This window comes from Pleurodeles waltl, chromosome 7 (assembly GCF_031143425.1).
Source record: "Pleurodeles waltl isolate 20211129_DDA chromosome 7, aPleWal1.hap1.20221129, whole genome shotgun sequence".
Classification (NCBI taxonomy): domain Eukaryota; kingdom Metazoa; phylum Chordata; class Amphibia; order Caudata; family Salamandridae; genus Pleurodeles; species Pleurodeles waltl.
The window spans coordinates 115497695-115520472 of record NC_090446.1 but is presented as its reverse complement, the minus strand read 5'-3'; positions in this window follow the sequence as shown (position 1 = coordinate 115520472).

Here is a 22778-nt window from a genome sequence, read left to right as displayed (position 1 = left end):
TGTGTTCAGGAGGACTGGTGGACATGTGATATGTGACCATACCATAGTCTGCTTTGGAATTTTGTGCCAGGCAGAATATTGTTCACACAGAGAGCACAACCTCGGTCACAACTGCTTACTAGAAGGCCTTTGTGAAAGAATGCATGTGGGGCATGCAGAAATGTTGATACTCGGCATTGTGAACGGATCTGTCTGACCCGTTATCTTTCCTGTCAAATGGACTTGAATTTAAATCCCACTGAGTAATGCCCTTGTATTTCCTGTGCGGCATTATAGACTCCACTACACAAGGGGGACCCTCGAAGTGAACCAATCCCCGTAGATGATGTTGGCTACTAACCCCTCACCAGGCTCTGGGGAGACTGACTATTGATGCGAGCTGGTAATCAATTACAGGGGTCCATTTGTCTGCACACCTGTGTGGTATGATAATAGAAAACTGTAATCTGAATATTGCGATTTAAATCATTTACAGAAATAGTGCCCCATTGGAGTTAACGGTAGACAATTTACACCACAATGGACAATATTTTTGTAAGTAATATTTACGGCATGAAAATTCTGTCAGACATTTATTTTTGCTAATGCTATTTTACCACACACCCTTCTCGTGTATTTAAGTGGTGTGGAGAGTCTGCGAGGTTCTGCAGTGCTGATGCAGACTGGAGTCCATTTACAAGGACAACGTGACTACAAGGCAAAACCAGATTATTCTCTCCCTCGGGAATGTGTCTCTTCCTGTATCCTTGGAGATGTAATTTATTTCTCAGGGACCAGTTGTAGGCAACTGTGTTGCTGAGATAGTCAAGGCCAGCATTAGACCCAGAGTAGAAGACCTAACCTAGCCGTGTAAGTTGCTCCCTTGCAGAGATATGCTGGCAGTTGCTATTCATAACGAATAAGCATCAAACTCTCTGGCATATCAAATTTACAATATTCCAGAAGTTCAAAGAAAACTAAAACAAATTTCAGGTATTAGAGAAAAGAAATCTGTAAGTAATGCTCACTACAAAATTTGATATTGCCATGCAAGAAAAATATAGAAGAAAGAGAATACACCCTGCTCCCTTTCTGGAAGAAACACACTTGAGAGAAGTGAAGAAGACTTGCCTGAGTTTATCGACACAACAATATCTTAAAACGTAACTGATTAAGTTACTCAGCAAGGTGGCCTGCACTGAAATGTGCTCTATGGAGGGTGTACTCTGGCACTAGTAATCTGAAAAGATGGCAAACAAAAAGGAAAAAATACATTTGCAATTTTGTGCTGATATGATTGCAGAAAATTGAAAAGTGCCAAGAAATCGAATGTGTGAATACTGTAAAACTACAAGTCCAGTAATTGCAGGCGAAGTGTTGGCAGAAAGAGGACACATAATGCTTGGCGAAATGGAAGTGTATTCTTGAATGACAAGAATAAAATTGGATGTTTAAGTATAGCAACATAACCTTTGTAAGTGTAACCAACCATTAGTCCTTGAACTAAACATGGACACAACAACATAATGTTGGTAACGGTGTCTGGGATGAAATTGTCAGACACAGTCATTTGATGGCCCCGCAAACTTGTGCCTTTGCTCTTACCAAGGGATTACGGGGTGAGGTGCCAGTCTTGCATTTTGTCCAAAGGGGCAGTGTTTGAGGGTGGATGAAGGTATAACATTGTTGAAAAGTCAGTGGAAGTTGGTATATTTCTCCTTCTCAAGGTGGTGGAAGATTTCTGACTTCACCAGAATTTGTCTGTGGAGAACCTAGCTTCAACCTCCAGATTATGTTCCACCTAGGAAGGGAACGGCATGAGGCTATAGGGATTCTTGACACTGGCTGTGAGACAAGTTGTTCTACTTGCTGCCACTCAGCGCTGTCCTTAGTCTGGTCAAGAGAGGGCTAACAGCTGCTGAACAGTTGCTGTGCATTGGTAAATCCCTTGTGTTGGTGATCCTGCACTTTAGGTTGGATCATCCAGCGGTGGGAAATTACTAGGGCATGTCTGCTCACAGTTCTGAGTTGTGGCAGGAACATTTTTGACTGTGGTGCAGGGCCACATTTTTCTACTTTTTTGCACTTCACAAAACTGGCTACAATTAAGGACAAATTACACAAAGTTGTGAGATGCTCATCTTTGCAACTTTATGCACCACATACGTCCTAGGGAAATGCCAATACTTTTAGTAACAATGTAACCACCTGCTTACACTGAATAGAGAGACTTCACTTAAAATCCACTGCAACATTAGGATTGCATCTGCACACCACAAATATATTTGGTGCTCAGCAGGCACTAACTCATTTGGAAATTGATAGGCAAGTTTACCACTTTTGCTGCTCTCACAGACATGGTCCAGACAAGGTAATTTCATATTATTTTTTCATTCTAATTAACAATTTCCTTTTACTTCTCCGATTGATTGCCATGCTCAGCGCCCCGTGTTTCCAGCACTACAATTGGGCCATAAAGGCAGCGGTAGCCACAGTTTCATCATTGTTACTGGAAGCCCATGCACAACCACGGTGCACATAACCTTTTACCATTAAGTGTAATGGACTGGAAAAATGTTTCTCTTGCCAGGCTGGACCTTGTTAAGGGACTTTTTTGCCCACCTTGACTCCTCCATCCTCTAGGTGACCCAATACCCTTCTGGTCGCTGAAGGTCAGGCTATGGTACCTGGGACTCCAGCCTCCTCTGGCTTGAAAGCAAGACGTGTCAAAGCTTGAGTTCGAATTAGAACCAGGCTTTAGTTCAACAATTATGTTTACCTGGCAATTAGAGACAGGCCGTGAGAAGCAGAGGATCATCAAAATGTCAGGGATGAAGAAACTGTGGGACATGATGGCGAAGCAAAGAGCGCTTAATCACAGAGCATCATTACTCATTTAATAACTTCTTGCCATTACTTGGTGTTTGGGCAATTCCCTTCCACAAATTCGCCTGTGACAAACCCTTTGTTTGGCAGGATATGGATCTTTAGCTATAAACAAGAGAGGGGAACCTTACTCTTCCACCTGATGCAAGGTAAGTCAACCTGAGTTCTTTCCTTGATATATACAGCTAAACCGAAAAGATAAAGGCTCTATGAATACTATGTATGCAGCTTACAGGAAGATTATTAAAGTTCAAACCATTAGTCTGTGTGTTCACAATGCCTTTTAGTTTATACAAAAATATGAAAGTAGTACACATACTTACGGATGCCACTCCTAGAATATTGTAACATTTAATTTAGAATAATTAAATGACACTAAGACAACTCATCTGTTTAAAGGAAACAGAAAGTGAAAATGTATTACTTTACTTCTTGTCCTCTAGTCTAAAACATTTCACCTCTAATTCCAGTGCCTGAGAACAACCTCAGATATATCTGCAGTCCAAAAACCTGAAAGCTTTCAGCCAAGTTTATTAGTGACTGTTCTTCATCTCATAGACACTATCTTTCTTCACCTCCCTAGGGGCCCAGCCTACTTCAAGGTCAGACTGGAAATTCCCTGTGCCTTGTTCCAATCGCTGGAACTGTTACTCCTTCACTCATTGACTGAACCTGACTTTAGTTTTATGTGGTCTGCTTTTATCCATCTCTGCCGGCTGCATTTCTTACTAGAGGTGGGCGAGCTACTGAAAGCTTGAGCAAGGTTTGAGCCTGAAGCCTGGCTCAGCTCGAGGGCCTTTTGGAACCTCAAGCCCATAGCAGGCTGAGCTTTTATGTGGTTTCTTCCTGCCTTCCTACCATGTTTGAGTCTTGGCTCGGCTCAACATCCTATTATTCTAGGCAAATCGTTTCATCTTTGCATTCCTATAAACAATGAAGGGTGACCTAGTGTATGTAGCTGGTGCTCATGCAAGGAGCTCCAATACTTTCAGGGTCGAATTCTTGCCCTGTATAAAAATGCACAGAGATAAAAAGTAAGCCTTAACATAAGGGAAGACAAAGATATACCTGTATACTGGCTGACTTGCGCAAAGAGAAACCAAAAATCCTGGTTACATCGGGGCTTCCCTGCTTAAATTTTGTGATTTTAGGAAAGAATTTTATTTCATCAAAACACTTTTTCCCTTCGTTATCGCAGATGAAACACTTTCAAATATGGGAGTTGAGAATACTAGTTGTAAAAAAAACCTGTTGTGTTTGACGTAATAGATTATAATGTTGCTGTATAATAATCTGGACCAACTACAGCGTTTACATAGCATCTGCCTTGCCTCAGGGCAATAATGGTACATGTTTAGAAAGTATCAGTGCAGTAATGTGGCATATTGGTGTGAAAGCTTCCACATGTTAAGTATACTTTCTTGAACTTTGAAGAACTTAATTTGATTTTCGTGATGTTAGTTATATGATTTACATACCATTTTCAGGGCTCAGGTCCTGCATGGACTCTTGGATCCAAGCCAGATCGTTGGCTCGGCTCTGGATCAGCTTTCCATCTTGATTTGTTGGCTCGCCTACCTCTATTTCCCACTGGAGCTCCATGTTTCCAGATCTCTCTCCAACCATCACTTTGTGAGATCCCCTCAATCCCTCCCTTATTTGTTGTGGCAAACAGCATTTTATCCAATGGCAATACTTCATCGGAATGTTGGGAAATTTAACTACACTCAAACTTCGGGGAGGCCCCAAATACTCCGGGCCTTTATAGTTAATGGTGTGCGCCTGCAGTCTGATTTCTTAACGTCCAACCCCACTTTTACATTCACTTTAATCAGTAACTAAATTATGGACAACAAAACACATTTTCCATGATCTGCAAGTCTGGCAGATCGAAAAATTACATTTTAAAATGAATGGAAAATACGTTTCTGAAACCATGTTTCTGATTGGGTAACACATATAGGGGGTTATTACAACTTTGGAGGAGGTGTTAATCCATCCCAAAAGTGACGGTAAAGTGACGGATATACCACCAGCCGTATTATGAGTCCATTATATCCTATGGAACTCGTAATATGGCTGGTGGTATATCCGTCACTTTACCGTCACTTTTGGGATGGATTAACACCTCCTCCAAAGTTGTAATAACCCCCATAGTCGTCTAACATACACTTTTGGTAGTAAATCTGCAACCTAAATCAATCCAAAGCTCATTGTCATTACATCTGGAGGCAATAAAGTTTATATGTACCTATATCGGAGGTTTCACCACTCGGGAATAAGGAATGTTCTATTATGCAAAAATAAACCAACTGTTTTGTTAATAAAATATGCCTCTACGAATAATTCTCCTCTAATATATTGTGATTTTTTATTCTATTCATGCACATCTCAAATGATATTAACCTCGAAATAGAGAAATGCAAGAGGGAAAACAGATACTTCTGGAAAGCTGTTCCTCTAAATTTGCAAATAGTAGGGGCTTCTACATGGGACCGAGTCAAGCAGAGGAAATTCAGCTGATTTTGGAAGTGGGTTCTCTGAGCCTGAGCAGTGAGACTTCGTAATGGAGAGGATTCAAACTTGCGGTCACATAGCATCCAAAATGTAGCAAAAAACAAAATATATATATATATATATATATATATATATCTTTGGGGGGATGTAGTATAATTCAGGAAACAGCAATGTATTTCATTGTAGTTTATTCAGCTGTAAATGCACGCCAACACCTCTGTCTGCCTGTCTGCCACCCTGGTAAGCTCCAACTGCCTCACACTCCAATCCTTCACATTCTATCCCATTCCATTCTTTTAACTACAAACATTCCACTAAAATCTATATTCTGAGTAAGAACAACATTACATAACACATCTTCCCCCTTTGGAAAATAAAACAATCAGTAAAACATAAATCACAGGGAAAGAAAAGTAAGGAAAGAAATCTAAAGTAAAATAAATTACAATACAAATACTAATTTACAATGTAGTCCTTTAACTGCAAAGGTTTCTTAATCATTCTACCCGATTTGCTCCTGTAAGTTACATTCCTTTCAAGATTGTCCGGATGGTCCTTGGACACTTCCACTTCCTGTGCTGGGGTGTCATAATTAGCCATAGCATCTTCTGACGCAGAATTAGTTTCCAGGATGTTAGCAGCCCCAGAGGAAGTGTCTTCATATACAGAGTCTAGCCACAAATAATTCTTCATAGGTACAGTAGAAGTATTCCCATTCGCCGCAGTAGCATCACCTATTAACTTCGCACAACGACTCATATGCCACACACAACCAACACTTAATTTGGCAGAATTTTTGTAAACTTCAAGAACTGTTTTTGGCTCAGAAAACTTTGTATCACCTTTCTTAACTTTACCAGGTAGTTTAACTCGAACAACATCACTTTTCTTCAATTCAACATCTCTTGCCCCCTTTTTTAAAATCCACATAGGTTTTATAAAGCTCCTGTGCTTTCTGAATATTCTCCTTAATTTCAGCAGGTGACCATTCTTTTACTCTAGATTTACTTAACCAACCCTAATTATCCTTTGTAAATGGAACTCTTCCTCTCATGACTCTAAAAGGAGTGTGGCCTGTTACTGATGGGGTGGTTCTGTACATCCAGATCATTTTCTTAACACTAGTTTTCCAATCAACATTCCTAAATTTAGCTAGTTGTACAGAATCTTTGATAACTCGATTAAACCTCTCTACTTCTCCATTACCACTAGGGTGGTAAACGGAAACCAACTTGTTTTCTAAGCCATTTCTCTCAAACAATTCCTCAATCTCCTCACTCCAAAATTGCACTCCGTTATCAGTTATTATCTTCCTAGGTAGCCCTTCCCTTTGAAAAAGTTCATCTAAGAATATCAGAACATTCCTTGAATTAGCCTTGGAAACAATTATTTTAATCTCTGGCCACTTTGAGAAGTAATCTACTGCTACTATAATGTACCACTGCACATTCTCCTCCACAATTGGTCCCATTATATCCAAACCAATAACTTCCCAAGCCATCTCAGGGCAAGGCACAGGATGTAAAGTAGGTTTTAGGGTCACAAGGGATTTGTCAGCATTCATGCATAGATCACAACTCCTAACAATCCTTTCAATATTAACATCGATACCAGGCCACCAATAGTTCTCTTTAACTTTCTTTTTAGTTTTGACGATGCCAAGATGTCCTTCATGATTTATTTTAATAATGGAGTCCCTTAATTTCTCAGGGTGGAATTATCCTATCACCCCTCAACACCTTATCATGGTCTACAGATAATTCATCGCTTAACTCAAAGAAAATTCTGAGTTCCGCTGGCATGCTTTTTTTTCTGGCCAACCTTCTTGAATATACTGTTTAAGCGTGGTTAATATGGGGGTCACTTGCATTAGTTTCGTTCCAAACCTTAGAACTAATGGCCTTCCAATCATAACTCTCTGACCAAGCGACCATGAGCTCCTCGTCATCACCCACCAATTCTTGAAGGGGTAAGGGCAATCTGCTCAAGCAGTCGGCCACCTTATTCTTAACTCCTGGAACATATACTAAATTGTATTTGAGGTCCAACAATCTTATGGACATTCTAGCTATTCTTGCCGTTGCCTTTAACAATCCTTCCGTAGTCAACACCTTGATTAGAGGTTTATGATCACATCTAATTTCAATGTCAAAACCCCACAGAAAATTCCTGAAATGCTCTAATCCCCAAACGACCGCCAGAGTCTCTCTCTCAATAACTGAATACCTCTCTTCTGTGGGAGAAAGCGCTCTAGAGGCAAAAGCTATAGTAATTTCCTCACCAGTGGTACCTTTCTGGCTTAATACAGCACCAATACCTCTATTTGAGGCGTCAGTGATGAGAATAGAAGCAAGATCAGGATCAAATCCTGACAACGCCTTGCCCTCACAAATCTCTCATTTTATACATTCAAAATCTTCTTGTAATGCATCTGTCCATGCAAACTTACATCTTTCTTTCAGCAGATGTCTTAAATTAAACATTTTCTCAGAGAAGTTCCTGACGAACCTCGCATAGAATTCCGTTAAGCCAAGTAACAATCGTAATTCGTCCTTATTGCTAGGAGCTAGGGCACCCCTAATGGCTGATAACAATTCTTTTTTAGGTTTAATCCCCCTCGTAGTGACTTCATGCCCCAAATAATTCAAGCATTGAACTCCAAATTTACATTTCGAAAATTCAGCTGTCAGGCCATTCTCTCTTAAGATACTTAACACACAATTAACTCTCTCATCATGTTGCAATCTGTTCCTTCCCATAATTAAAATGTCATCTTGAAAGACAACCACACCTTCCGTATCCTTGAACAGTTTATGCATCAGTTTCTGAAAGACCGCTGCCGCTGAGGCCAGTCCGAAAGGCAAACGAACATAAGGGAATTAACCCTGTGGGGTCTTGAAAGCAGTCAGATTCTTACTATCTTCGTGTAATCTAACCTGATGGTAAGCAGACGATAAGTCAATGGAAGTGAACCATTTCATGTCCTTTGTCAGGGCAAGCATTTCAGAAATTTTGGGTAAAGGAAATCTCTCCACCACTATGTTGTTATTTAGGTACCGCAAGTCGATGCAAAGACAAATCTTCCAATTGGCTTTACGTGCTGCCACCAAAGGTGAGATCCTTTCAGAGGCCTCCACCTCTTCAATTATACCCCTACGTAGAAGGGACTCTAATTCTCTATTCACTTCGTCTCTTATCACCCACGGAATATCACGGGATTTGTGGACTTTCGGTACCGCATTTTCCTTCAAAACAATTCTATACGTAAAATTCTTAAGGGCACCAATATTTTCAGAAAAGAGTTCTGGAAATTCGTTCCTCAAAGTAACACTATAATTTTTATAGTCACCCATTACCTTAACCTGTTCCACACCATTGGGATCCAAGACAATATTCAGGGCCCTTTGATCCAACCAACCCAATACCGCTGGTCCTTCTACGGCAACATATAATTTGCCCACGGTTCTACTGCCCTTGAATTCAAAAACCACTTCTCTAAAACTGATCATAGGAATGGATTCACCTGTAAAACTCTCTGGAGGCACATCTGTGGGATTTAAAGTAGAGCCAGGAACCTTTTGAAATTTATTCTCCCTCATACTCTTGTTTATAATTGTGTACGGGGAACCAGAGTCTGCTACAATCAGCACACACACTCCCCCCAAGAGAATTTCACAAACAGGCTTGTTCCTAGATTGCATACTTAAGTGTGATATACAAGAATTTTCTGTTTGATTTACTTCCACACAATCTTCTACATCAATATCACTGTTAATACCTAAGACACACTCATGGGCTTTTGAATCAACACTAGAATCAGAATTGCATTCCGAATCAGATTTACTAATAACCGCTGCAACTTTTCTGCCTTTCCTACATACTTTAGCAAAATGGCCCTTAATACCACACTTAGCACACTGTTGGTCTCGCGCAGTACATTTCTTGTAAAATGCTAAATGCTCCTTACTCCCACAGCGAAAACATTTTTGTTCAATATTCTTTGTTTCAACTTGCTTCCTATGTGTTTCTTCCATATTCTTTTTAAATTTAACCTTGCTAACTACTTCGTTCTGTACCTCTATTTTTTCACAAGAAATGGCCTTCACCCACTTATTTGAAATTTCTGCTTTTTTGACTAGAGCCACAACTTCCTCCAACTGTGACTCACCATGTACCTACAATCTCTCTTGAATGTGAGGATTGTTTACATGCATAATGATTTGATCCCTGATCAATTCATTATGCAACCCACCAAACCTACAGGTAAGTGCCAGTTTTCTTAGTTCCGAAACATATTCTTCAATGGATTCTGTTTTCTGTTGTTTCCTACTGAAAAAATTGTATCTGTCAATAGCAATACAGACCGATGTTGAATAATATCTATCAAGGTCTTCTAAAAAGCATGAGAAAAAACATTCAAGTCCCCATCTTGTTGAACTTTTTGTTCTATTGAGTTATACACCTTAAGACCCATAGGACCCAAACAGTGTAACAAAATCTTCTTCTTTTTAGTTTGAGTCAAATCTCCGTCATCAATAGTATCTAAATAATTCAAAAAGTATTCTTTCCACTCCAGCCATTTGACATGTTGATCTCCGGTGGAAGTCAGAAAAGGTTGTGGAGGAGTAAGAGTAAAGATCTGAGCAGCACTCATTTTGTTTTTTTTTTAAGAAAAAAAAAAACTACGAAAGAAGTCTCTCAAAGAACAAAAAGTACATCCAATATGGCCGCCGAAAAGACACCTCCAAGAGGAAGTAGAATTTAGTACACGCCCTAATCACATTACCGAGACCACAGCGTGTGTGAAAGACCGAGCGTGTGAAGTGCACGAAGGTAAAGCTGACACTTGAGCTTCTTCCTTAATGAATTCTGCCAGAGCTTTGTCGTGGACTCAAGCGGCACAAGCACTTGTAGAAAACCTTGTGCCCCTCTTTTATTGCCTGGTCGCTAGTGTTATATGAGCGCGTGTGCAGTGGTGCGCAAGGTGAGAGCCACGCGGTCCTCTTGCGGAAAACCTCGCGCCCTTCTTCTGTTGCTTTGGCGCGAGTGTTACTTGAGCGCGTGTGCAGTGGTACGAGCTCCACTTCACAGCCTCGCACCACGCGCGTCCCTTCACACCAGACGCTTCCCTTCGCAGCCTCGCACCACTTAACGGGTGCACGAGAGAGACGGTTGATGCCTTGCGGCGTTAAAAGAAAATAAAGTTCGGCACAGTGCTGGTCCACTAATTCGTCCAAAAAAAAAACAACACATGGTGCAGCGCAACGATAAGAACGGCACTGTGGATGGGCGTCCAAAAGCAGGATAGCCCGGTTACTAAAAGCGGTAGGTGTTGGCGCGCTACTCACTCCGTGTGGCTGAAAAGAAGGAGAAGAATCAGCGAGGGTTTCAGTCTTCAAAGGTAGTTGAAGTCCTCGTCGCTAAAATTCTTGTAGTATAATTCAGCAAACAACAATGTATTTCATTGTAGTTTATTCAGCTGTAAATGCACACCAACACCTCTGTCTGCCTGTCTGCCACCCTGGTAAGCTCCAACTGCCCCACACTCCAATCCTTCACATTCTATCCCATTCCAATCTTTTAACTACAAACATTCCACTAAACTCTACATTCTGAGTAAGAACAACATTACATAACAGGGGACTAGTAGCTTAATCACAGTGCACAAAAAACATAAAATCAAGAACATCACTCGCGAAGTAAAAAATGTTGGTATTCTCCCCTCCTTCCACAATAAAATATTTGGGGTGAACTCTACAAAATACTGCCTGGTGCCAACTATGCTTTCCAATAAAGGTGTGTGATAGTGCCAAATTGCATGACTCGCAACTTGGCAATTTTATTCATTTCAAAGTTCAAGCTTCACAATGTGTAAAGATCACATTTTCAAAAGACAAAGGTACAATTAGTTGCCCCTTGTGGAAGGAGGACACATTCATGCTGCCACCACAGGCCACCACCCCTTCACCGAGTCTCTTCCACCAATGGTAAAGACTGCAAAAGCCTCCTCCTTTCTTAAGCTCATCCCATCACAATGGCAAAGCACGGTTGACTAAAGCCTTCCAGGTGCACTAGCCCTGAGGTGCACCCTGCTCCCCCATTTTTATCCTCCATAAGCGTCCACTACTCTGTAACCTGCAGCTCTTCCTGACACCTCTTGGCACCTGGGAGATCATGGGGAGATCTGCATACGGGGATAATCTTGTGCTGCACAACATCCACCCTTGAGACTTTCTAGAGCAGGAAATGATCATGTGAGAGGAGATGGAGATTTCCCTAGGTCTGCTCCAATTCAGGGAAGTCATGAGACTTCTCTCGAAGTCACACAGTTTGCATTTTCTCAGCTTCAAACTATTATCAGGGTGTTATTGAAATTTTGCACACCCTTACTCATGTGGTGTGGTTTTCATACATCACATGAAGTATTTAATCATTTCATCATTCCTTGTATCACGTAACACAAGCATATCCACAATGTATTGCATAGACAGGGTCACTGGAATTATGATGTGGGGAGGACAAAATTATAAAGCAGGGTTGACTAAATTATGAGGGAAGTAAAGCAAGTTATGCAACGCAATGTGGCGTATTTACTGTTATAATCCCTCATTATTTTGCAATGCTTGCACATGTTGACTCTATCTGGACAAAGACTTCACCTTATTAGTAGCATTTTGGCACCCAAATACAGAAAAAAGAAAAGTTACCAGACACTCTTTGCGAAGGGCCTTTTGCTGTGCGGCCAAACTTTTGGTAACTTTTGATCTGTGTTAGCTAGAAACATTTTTGTTGTTGTTGAAATCTGCAGAATATGCAACAGACGATAGATTGCATGGCAAATGCGGAAAACCATACATTTTAGAGAAAACTCCACAGCCACAAAATTGCATAATATCAGTGGCCGTCTGTACAGTGGCTTTCTAATTAGAATGAGGCATAAGCCTAGAGCTTTATTTTGTTTGTGTGTATATTATCATACCAACATGATGCAACTAATGTGAAAGATTAATTACGTATTAATGATTTTAATTTATTATGGGTTAAGACTGCATAGAATTAGGCTACTATAGAAAATAAAGTACGACTTAGAAAATGTGCCCACTTGAATGGGCATCATGAATACGTAATGCTTTTTATTAAATGCATAATATTATTCGATTGATGTGCACGTGTAGAAAATTGTAGTAGTATGTCATATTAATAATTTCACATTATGTATTTAGCTTTATTAATTATAGGCCTTAACTTAGCGAGGTTTGGACCTAGTCTGTACAACCTCATATTAATTTCTAACAAAATAGTGGGAAATGTATGACTTGAGATTTAATGCTTCTATTGTTCACACTGTGTTGACCAAACGCTTAGCAAATGTTTTAGATTTTCTCATGAGAACTGCCTGCTAGAATGTCTTGTATTAGAAATTGCAACTTTGTAAAGTTTGATGCGTGAGACAGCAATGTTCCCAGGAACCAACAATGGACGCACTGAATGGAGTATAGATCGCAACAAGAAAGTTACCTGACAAGTCTGACGATGGGAACAGGAGAAGAGGAGCCAATCATCGACATGTGAAAGACGGTTTAGTTATATCTTAGATTTGCATTTCTATTTCTATCGGACTAATTGTTAACATATGATATTCTGACAAATGACAAGGTGGAAAGATTCTTTAGGACATTCTAACTTAGCTAGACTGCACAGAGTGAGGAGGGGTTCACTCTATCTTGACTTTCCCCATAGTGGTTCTGTCTGAGAATCTGAACAGTTCCTGATGACTTTATTTCTATCTTTGACTTTATTGCCTAAGTTTTCTAATGCTGAATATCAATCCCCTAGATATTGTGCTTAAATGGTTCAAATACCTTAGAGTCCCCGGGGCCTGAACCATCCCTTTACACTGCCTGTTGCTGAAGCTGACCAGGTGATGTCCAACTGACAACGAGAATCGCAGCTTGTTGATTCATATTGAGGAGAGGTATAACAAAGTGCTATTGTCCTTGTTGTAGGTTATGTTCTTTGTTTCTAGGTACCAACTGCTATTTGATAGAGCCATAGCTAGATGTTTTCCAAATTAACTTTAACTAAATTGTTTTGCATGAAGCACAACATGCTATTCTAATCAGAAGGTTAGTTAGGGAGTCCTGGAAATGTTAACAATTTGCTGTTAACAAAGAATTGATGTTGCTCACCTGTTTAATCTAGATGTATGCCATTTCTATTGTGAAGTTAATCTTGCTCTTAATTTGTATCATGACTCTGAATGGTTAACTGTTAATGCTTTAGTTAAATTGAGATTCTTTAGAAGATTTGGTCAACCAGTGTTATTCATGTATGTTTATCATTTGGTGTTGAGATTAATTTACGTGACATTAGCATTGTTAATATTGGGAAATAAACTTTTAAACTTTTACTGAAAGCTGTGGTTATTCATGGCAAAATGGGTCATGATGTGTAAAGATTATTGACTTCAGATGACATGTTCATTTATTGATTATGTTGAAAGTATTGATGTTCAAAGGTTTAGCTTTTAGTGGAATCACTCAAGCTTCGTCAAGAGGTCAGTCAAACCTCTAATGTGTCCCCTTATAAATTAAAATTAAAAAAGACCAAATAAGGTCAGACGTGCTCACACTAATACAATGCTGTCTTTATAGAAGTACCTTAGCTAATTGGGTACTACTACAACAATAATTATTATTACTAATGTACAATTCACTGATGCTGTATACCTGGACGAATTGCAAGAAGTTCTTCGGATGAGTGGTTGCCATGCCACCTAGGCTCAGCAACAGGTAACTAACCTCCTCAGCTTGACTGCAGGTTCACAGCTCACTTAGGCAACAGCGTGTCACTAGTTACTACGCACTTACAGATAGCAGTGGGTTCCTATGTCATTCTCACTAAGCAAGCACTGTTTCATATGGAACCCCAACCATCCCATGACAGAGTGGAGGGCTTCCTACACACATAGGAGCTGTCCCGTTCTCATCTTTAGTCAATATAACTGTGGCTCAGACATATAGGGGGTTATTACAACTTTGGAGGAGGTGTTAATCTGTCCCAAAAGTGACGGTAAAGTGACGGATATACCACCAGCCGTATTACGAGTCCATTATATCCTATGGAACTCGTAATACGGCTGGTGGTATATCTGTCACATTTGGGACGGATTAACACCTCCTCCAAAGTTGTAATAACCCCCATAGACTCTACCAAGATATGAACAAACAGTTGTATGTAGCTTAGCACATCTGAGAACTAATGTGGGCTAGTATTCTCCCTACAAAACCCTAATATTTGGTGTTTTTATAGTTTCAGTCTCTGATATTATTCACCTTTGCTGCCCGTATTATAATCATGACAATTCTGATCCTTATTTTCTACAACATTTTAGGGTACAGCAAGTTCTTACAAATATAATTAAGGCTCCTAGTTTTCCATTTTTACTTATTATTACAGATAAGAACAGACAGAAAATAATGTTTGCTGGCTGTATTTATTTTATAAAGCAAAACATGCTGAAAATGGTGTTCCTTGTGAGTGACTGTTCATGCTTTCTACAGGAATTCTAGGCCAACACAGCTGAGCAGAAAGACATCATGGAGAGTTATAAAAGCAGGATTAAATTCACTTAAATACAGGCTATGTTAGCAAATATTTGTAAATAATGCTAATATTCACCTGTGGGTGTGGTGTTTTGTAATATTTGGCTGCCTAATTAGCTAAAAGAGGAAGTATGAGTGCATATTTTTCAGTTAAATGTGGAAATATGCCATTTTACATCTCCATTTATTCTCAAAACAGAAAATAAATAAAGGGAAAATGTGAATAAGTTGGCCAAAAAACTAAATATAGATAAATACAGAAATGTTAAAAAATAATCATAAAACCGGGACCTCTAAATATAATTGATTGCTGTGTGTGTCTTGCTTTGCAGGCAGGTTGGTTTTGACGCGAGGCAGGCTCCTTAAAGTCTGCTGTTCTCAAAATCCCTCTCATAAGAATATGAAAATCCCACCAGAAGGAGTGGGAGATGCCTGCCCATTTTATCCTTTTCCTCAGACAGATGGCTGCATTCGAACATCTAGGGCTTTGGGCAGTCTCATCGCATACACTTCAGTTAAAGGGGGGTACACACCACTCAAAGAATTTTGCCAGGGTAGTGATGAAGTCAGGAACAAGGCAGATTGTCTTTTTCTTCTTGACAATGTAGTATGTGCCACTCTTCTCTGGGAATGGTAAATATGAACTGAACCACATAGGAAAGGATGAAATGATACTGGTCAAGGTCTTTTTGTGGGTATGGAAAAATTACTCTATGAGCAGGAAATTAGGACCAGCAGCATGATGATGGAAATTCTGACAATAGGGGCTGCGGGGGGAGCCAGGGGAATAAGGCCTAACCATATCTTCCCCGGGCTTTTCGAGCAGTTGTTGTGGGCCACTCACCTCGGGGTTTGTCATTGGCTAAGAGAAGTAACGGGTGGGTTCAGCAGGAGTATTAGTTTGGGCCAAGGGAGAGGTGGATTATGTGCTTCATCACACTTAGAGGCTGTTAAGAAGATTCTTCTTGTTAGCCAGGCAAGTCTGTTAAGATAGAGCTAGTTTGAGGCAAAAGATAGGCTATGGGGTGGGGCTCGCTAGCTCTAAGAGTGTAGTTGAAGCCCTAAAGATTTTTCTGGATTAGGGCAGGGAATACTTCATAGAAGAAGGGGTGTTTTGGCATAAATGTGGATGGGCTAAAATAGGCCAAAGAGGAAGATTATCTATGGGGTTGTCCTGGTGAGATTAGCGTGTTCACCACCATTGGGGAGAGTGAGTAAGGGCATGATGAAAAAAGAAGGTAAGGCAGCAGGTGTTCTGGTCGGCTGCAATACTGTCACACAAAAATAAAAAGTTAACAGGCAGAGATGGGGGAGAGGTTTACTGGTGCTCCTTGCAGCGATCGTGGATCTCTGTGGGTCTGGGGCATCACAGGGAGACACAGTTTTTCAGCAACATGGCTGGAGGTGAGATTTCTGCAGGAAGACATCAGGAAGGAGGGGGAGCTCGTAATGCTGAAACCAAATTGTGCATGAAAGTTACAGTGGCTGTGCATGGTTGGCAGGGGGCAGAGGTGCTGTCAATGGTATGGGGCATAAACCGAAAATGCAGTTGATGACCTCTGAGGCACCTTGCTTTCCCGAGTCTGAGCAATTGTAATATCAAGCATCACGGAAGGGGGGATTGCACAAGCGGGGGCATTGGACCAGGGTTGGGGATGGGGCAAGAATTGTTAAGCTTACTTCAGACTAGGGAGATTGGTGTTGTCTCCAGTATAGACGTGCCATCAGGATTGAACAGACTTGACAGATGTGCCCCTACAATTCTGGTAGCAGATGCCACTAATGGTATCCTGACACCAGCCAATCTAGAGTCACCTGAGGCCACTGGCACAATAGGAGGAAGAGGTCCTGACAGTGAAAGCATCAAATAATACACAGTGGGTGGACAGCACAAGCATGAGCATGAGTTCAATGGGGTGTTTTACTGGAAAATATGGATGAAGTGCGGTTGGAGGACCAGTGGGGTTTCGATGAAGATGAGAATGAATTAGAGCATGGTGAGACAGTGTAACATAACAAGTGGGTGATGGAAATTAACTGGGAGGTACTGTCGAGTGGAGGCAAAGACAAAGGAAGAGGATTAATAGAGGAGGAGGCATTTGTGCTTTAAGGGTTATTGAGTCTTTGAATGACTGTGATAATGTGGTGAAAGCGAGCAAGAAGTTGTCAAGGTGCACCAAAAGGTGTAAAATCAGCCAAACCTTATTAGGCTAGAAAGGGAAAACTGGTAGGCATCCTTGAGGAATAAATGTCATGGTTTGTTGGTTGATGTGGGCGTTGATCTGATTGATGACAATTGGGCAGTGGAGGTTGCAGATAAAAAAGGTCAAATGGACGGAAAGGAAGACGTGGAACAAGGTAAGCTGGACTCACATAGTGATGGTAAAGATGTTAAGAAAGATGAGAGGAACACAGTTCAGATGACTTTGGTGAGGAGTTGTGGTACGGTTGCAGACATGGTCAAAGCCTGACATTACAGTCAGTTTAGATTGTTGTTGGTCTGGTTGGAAAAATGTTAAATTTTTAGCTTTGCAATTGTAAGGTATGATTTTTGCAGACAGGATATTACCTACGGAGTGATCAATTTCTTGTTCACTTTTTTAGTTCTTTTTCGCAATGTTTTTTATTTACCTTTAGGACAGGCTTTGGCAAGGTGACCGGTTTTTAGGATGATTCTCGGTTCATTGGTGAGGATAGTTTCGCCTGTTGTGGGGAGGCATGGCAAGTGTTTCAGGATGTGATGCCGGATCTAGGACAAGACATGTCTGAAGGGTGAGTAACAATTGTACCTTTCCTTGGAATTGATTTGGACACTTGTAAGGTAGAGGGAGCAAAATTGCTGCCTGTGTAAGGACTGAAGAAACTGCAGAAAGCAAACATAGCAACATAGTCATCATATTAGCCTAGGCATTCATGCACTGTTTTATGCACTCTTTCTCCTATCACCCATCTTCAATTGGGTTGCAGTTATCTGTTCACCCTTGAACTCATATCAGTTCCGTCTGTTCCGCTTCTCTATCATTCCCTCACCCGTCACCTTATTCTTCATTGATTTATTCTGGATTTCAGTGCCTCGTGCTCTCACTCATCCACTCACTATCCCATTTACTAACGTTTGTACTCAGTTTGTATAAACAGCCCTCACGTGGACAAAACCACCCGCATTGAGAAAACCGGTCAGATAGCGCCTTGTAGCAACTGAATCTGCAGAAATGAGCTGTATGGAACTCTTCTTTCCTTTGTTAGTTTATTTTGTCATCAATTCATGGCTGCATTTATTCATTCATTTTAAATGTCATCCTTATACCCGAGGAAAATTTGGTTGCCCTGTTCCCACCGTCCCACACGCCATCATCCGTCCTCCACATACAAACCGACTGTCTCCCAGGCCCTCTACTTGTGTGTTACTGCCCCTTATGTTAACCCCTGGAGTGAAATCCAAGCTTGGGAGAGGCGGTGTGCGCACAGAATCCGTCCCCTCGGGAGTGAAGAGAATGCATTTGCAGAAAATTCAAGCAGTTCCAAACGACCCAGGGCAGGCACTTACATAAAACCAATCTGAGCCTTGAACTGCTCTGAATCAAACCAACTTTCGCACGTGGGGTTTTCAAATTATAGATTGGGCCAGCAAACAGATGGAGCCTCCTAAAAGAAATTGACATATAATTTTCAAGTACTTACGGGTCCTGCTCTCCGGCCTTGGATCATGCAACAGTGATGGCGTTTTTACTGCCAGGGAGTGGGAGGGGGCTGTCTTTGTGCAATTATGGGAATAAGAACTTGATCACGTATTTATTAAAACAAAAAGGAAAGTGACACACAGGGGCTACAGAGTTCTTTCTCATTTCCTGTCAAGGCTCCACTTTCTGCAAGGAAAAAGGACGAGTGCAGTTTAATTTACATAATTGCCCTTCAAGTCTACCACCTTCAGTTAGCACCTCTGTTAAATGCCGACCTGCGCACAAACAGCAGTAAATACCATGCGTTGCTAAGGGATCCTCTGTGCACCTCTTGGAAGGCTGGGGGGTGTTCTCCCGAGTGCTAACCAACGAGAACCTCGCTCGTTTATTACATCACCTATTCAAACAACAAACTCATCACACAATGTTCCAAAGAGCCAGAGATCACAAAAATGCAATCACGTTCATCGATCAATCAAGCAAACAATTTCTTAAGCGCACTACTCACCCGTTAGGGTCTCAAAACGCTGTGGGGGGTGGCATGGGGGGGGGGCGGCTAAACAGATTTTCAAGGATGTACTGTGAGACTTTAACAAAACATTAAAGAAACGCAATTAAATAAAATAGTGAAATGAGGAAAGAGCCATTGTCTGTGAATGAAATATGAGTCTGAAGTGTGTTAAGAAAATGGAAAGTATGGATAAACAGCACTCCAATAATTTCATCATATTTACGAAAAGCTGTCTTTGATCAAAGTCTGAGTATGGAACACTGCACCAGAAGAGTCTGGATAGGTTTGGAACAAAATCGAGTCTTGCAGTTCTATTTTTTTCAATATTCTTTTCAGTGTTCCGGGAATTTGGAGATCTTTGGGAGCACGGGCAATTTCTTCCAGGATGTTAAAGGTGCCCCGCTAGGTTCATCATAGATGGCCTGGAACCCCTTGTTGTAGTGCTGATGCGGAAGGAATGCTGACGTCAGAAGAACCGCTGCCACGCACCGACCAAGGACACATCATCCTACCAGTCAGCGGCGCATTCTCTCGGAATGGTCCATAAGGTTCCCCTCGGGTTTAATCCAATTTTAAAAGACTCCACTTCGGACAGCCTTCAACCATCAGTGCTACCAGCGCCATGCGCACTACTCCGCCCAATAGAAATAAACAACATTAATATGGTAACCAACTCAAGATTTCAAACAATTGGGAAATACTCTACCAAGAAATACCTCAATCTCTGCTGAAGGGCACAACAGACCTTGAGTTGAGGAAACTGGATTGGACATTAATAGAATGTTAATAGACTGGATCTCTGCAATTTTTTGGCGGCTGTCTCTCATCCATTCAAGATAATCCTTTAAGAATAAGGGTTAGTCCATATGGATACAGGATTGTACTCTTGAATATCGAGTACAAAAATATCCTAGCACACGAACATCATGGGCAAATAATTAAGGGACAGCATACTGAAAGGTAAGTTCACAGAGGGAACTATACATTTACTATTTTTAACTCAACATCTATGGACCGTGAATATCTACACATTGTCAAGGTACATGTATGTGGAGTTACGTAAAGAAGATCTATATGTACTAACCTTTCAACATTTTGTCCCTTGATATTTTATCCAGACTATAAGTGTCCAATCGTATTTTGGGCTCAACATTCAAAAGATCAAACCTGTACACAGCTATTTATTGCCAAACTTTACCTAACTCATTAGTAAGAGCTTTTTAATCGAATAGTATGTATAAGCTACACGTTCCAACTGATTTTAGAAACAAAGTGTATTTCATTCCCCCAACTGCACTGATTAACACTTTGAAAACATGTGTACATTTGCTCCTGACTTGAAATATTTATATAATAGACCAATCCCTAATTTATCGTTTCTATAGTCAATACGTGTGGTGCCCCAATAAATTTTGCATCAAGATTGGTCCTCCATCAGGTCGGTCTTGCACACATAAAAATAATGTAAAGCCAAAAAAAAAAAATTTGGATCTAACTATGACAACTTAACGATGAGGTCACATGAATGGAAGTGATAGGTATTTGAAAGGCCAACAAAATGAACACTAAATATACATATACATTTATATATAAGTATAGAGGAAAGGGCCTCAGTTAAATAAAACTGCACAACCCTGGAGACATGAAAAAAAGACAGAGACATGCACACATGACCTACTGTAGTGAAAGAAAGGGAAAGGCAACACAATGTTAGGTTTTACCATCCCTCGATCTGGCGAATACACAGCGCTCATGGATCAGTGTACATACTAACTTGCATTCAACTTCTGCTTTAAATTGAAATGACGAGAAGGAAACTAGTCTCACTTTTATTTTTAAGGAGTGGCAATCAAATGAAATTTAGATCATGCATCCCTCTTAAATGAAGTAAGTAAAGTGCTGTTGAAGTGCATGCTGGATGGACTAGAATTGCTTTAATGAAAGTCCCATTCACCAAAATCTAAATGAAGGACTCAGCCTATGTTGGGTGGAGTTTCAAGTATATTGCAGACATCTATATTTGAACAAGGAACAGACATGATCGGAGATGTATTATGTATTTCGAAGACAATCATTTATTATGTATTTGGGAGTACTCAGTGTACTGGCAGGGGGCAAAGTCTTGTTGAGTGGGGAGAAGTCTGCAATGTAAAGTTAAACATCATGGGAGTGAGAATATAACCTCCTGAGCTCCAAAAGAGACATACATTTGTGGAGTATTAGAGGCTCCAAACTATACCCGTGCTTTCTTCCACAGAGTTAACAGGTGAAACAGCATTGGTTATTTCCACGTGTGTCTTTATTGGGGGGAGGGGGCTCAAGTGATATTTGGTTATCAGTCGTATCAAAGTACCCTGATAGGTCAGACAGTTCCAAGTGACTTGGATCGCCAATATCAGTGAGTGTTAAAAAGACATCTATAACCTGATAAGTGGCACTTTCTTTACTCCACTGTGGTTAAAATCCCACTTCCAGTGGTTGGAATAAGTGGTGTACATCGATGTGTTTCGAAGTTGTCACATTACTGTTATCGCAAGGTTTTCACGTAAGGAAAAGAACTGATGTGGTTGTAGTTGCATAGCTCATCTGGGTTTTGTGAGTAGGGATGTAGGGAGGCCACTGATTACCCCATGAAGCAGCAAGGCCATCAAACTGGTAGAAAATATCAACAATCCACCATGGCGGTTAATGTTTTTCTTGTGTTTTGATGATTAATCTCTACTTTTATGAACAGATAATCATGTGTATGTGGTCATGCATAAGGTCCAGAATCCCATGGCCAGCTGTAATACTCATTTGTATTTGGACAGACATAGGGGGTCATTACGACCTCGGCGGTCTTTTCAAAAGACCGCCGAGGCCGCGGGAGACAGAATACCGCCATTGCCGGCAGTATTTCTGTCTCCCTATTATGACATTTCCGCTGGGCCAGCGGACGGTAACAGTGTTACCGTCCGCTAGCCCAGCGGAAATGTCACATCAACATTGCAGCCGGCTCGTAATTGAGCCGGCGGCAATGCTGATGTGCAGCGGGTGCAGTAGCACCCGTCGCTCATTTCACTGCCCGAAACTCGGACAGTGAAATGCGCAACGGGGCTATGCCTGGAGGCCCCTGCACTGCCCATGCCAAGTGCATGGGCAGTGCAGGGGCCCCCAGGGGGGCACCAAGTCCCCTTACCGCCAGCCTTTCCATGGCGGTGTGTACCGCCATGGACAGGCCGGCGGTCGGGGACTCATAATCCCCAGGGCAGCGGTGCATGCACCGCTGCCCCGGGGATTATGACCACAAGGCGGAATCCTGGCGGCAAAGTGGAGGGGCCGGCGGTATGGCCGTGGCTTTTCTGCCACGGTCATAATTGCTGGCGGAACACCGCCAGCCTGTTGGCGGTGTTACCGCCAACATACCGCCGGCCGCCAGGGTCGTAATGACCCCCATAATTTGTTATGCCATCTGCCTAAACCTTTACATTCGGAAATGTCTGTACAGGCACGGGAAGCAGAGTCTGTCCAGTTCTTTATATTTCTCTGTGTTCCTTAACCTGTTCTCAGAGATGGGATAAAAGTTGTTGTAACGAGTTCGGGAATTATTTACCTCCATGG